Source organism: Leucoraja erinacea, chromosome 1 (assembly GCF_028641065.1).
Source record: "Leucoraja erinacea ecotype New England chromosome 1, Leri_hhj_1, whole genome shotgun sequence".
NCBI lineage: Eukaryota > Metazoa > Chordata > Chondrichthyes > Rajiformes > Rajidae > Leucoraja > Leucoraja erinaceus.
In genome coordinates, this window is record NC_073377.1 from 129,759,958 (window position 1) to 129,761,567 (window position 1,610).

The following is a 1,610-nucleotide window of genomic DNA, read 5'->3' on the forward strand; positions in this document are numbered from 1 at the left end:
GTTTCCTATTCGGAAAAGTTTATACTGCACATGCGAGTTAATTGGCATTCTCTATCTTTCATAATGAACAGGGCATGCCTGCCATCATTCCATGCCTGCCTCGAATGACAACTCTGGCCCAATTTCACAGCCTGTCTTAAAAGACAATCCTAGCCATAATAATGAGCCTGCCTCATAATCCTGAACCTGCCTCTAAAGGCAACTCTGACCATATTTCCGATCCTGTCTCGAAGGCAATCCTGGCCATAATACTGAGCCTGCCTCAAAAGACAATTCTGGCCTTAATTCCAAACCTGCTTAGAATGCTAGTATTGTGCAGTTTTACATGGTTAGATGCCACTAAGTAGATGACAATGCCTTAACCATTTGTGTGTTGTACAGACAAGTGTAAACATTATCAACTAGTAAGTGTTCCACTTACCCCATGTTTCAGAAGGGCCAGACCCACCTACCTGCCTGGTTACCTTGGTTGTAGAATATGACTGGTAGGGTGCGTGAAACCTCTGTCAAGCTTTCATGCTGCCATCAGCTTCAGTGAACTGCTTACTGCCAATGGAGGCATGGGGTGTGTTGCCGCCGAATCGATGAAGATTTGCTTGTTGTTGGCACCTTGATTGGTCTGACAGCTTTTGCTTCCTCATCCGGGTTTTGCCTGTTGAATAGGTCTTACCTGAATAGACGATTCGGCGGCTGGCTCTAATGTCCCCCTGATTGCGCTGTTCACTGCCGGAACTTGTAGCGAGAGGGAAACTCTGGCCCCTTCCGCGTATTCTGCCAACGGCTGGTAACCAACTCTTCTGGGAGCAATACCTTCATTTGCCGGAAATAGCAGGGGACCGCGGGTCAAAGGAGTTGGAGGAATTGAGTGAAATCCAGGTTAGCCGGGAAGTGGTGTTGGGTAAATTGAATGGATTAAAGGCCGATAAATCCCCAGGGCCAGATAGGCTGCATCCCAGAGTACTTAAGGAAGTAGCTCCAGAAATAGTGGATGCATTAGTAATAATCTTTCAAAACTCTTTAGATTCTGGAGTAGTTCCTGAAGATTGGCGGGTAGCAAACGTAACCCCACTTTTTAAGAAGGGAGGGAGAGAGAAAATGGGGAATTACAGACCAGTTAGTCTAACATCGGTAGTGGGGAAACTGCTAGAGTCAGTTATTAAAGATGGGATAGCAGCACATTTGGAAAGTGGTGAAATCATTGGCCAAAGTCAGCATGGATTTACGAAAGGTAAATCATGTCTGACGAATCTTATAGAATTTTTCGAGGATGTAACTAGTAGCGTGGATAGGGGAGAACCAGTGGATGTGGTGTATCTGGACTTCCAGAAGGCTTTCGACAAGGTCCCACATAAGAGATTAGTATACAAACTTAAAGCACACGGCATTGGGGGTTCAGTATTGATGTGGATAGAGAACTGGCTGGCAAACAGGAAGCAAAGAGTAGGAGTAAACGGGTCCTTTTCACAATGGCAGGCAGTGACTAGTGGGGTACCCCAAGGCTCAGTACTGGGACCCCAGCTATTTACAATATATATTAATGATCTGGATGAGGGAATTGAAGGCAATATCTCCAAGTTTGCAGATGACACTAAGCTGGGGGGCAGTGTTAG

The 1,610-nt window shown here is 45.8% G+C and overlaps 1 pseudogene; it reads right to left on the reverse strand.

The window, feature by feature from the left end:
• Nucleotides 1–327: 327 nt before the first annotated feature.
• Nucleotides 328–378, reverse strand: LOC129704955 (U6atac minor spliceosomal RNA; annotated as a pseudogene).
• Nucleotides 379–1,610: the final 1,232 nt, after the last annotated feature.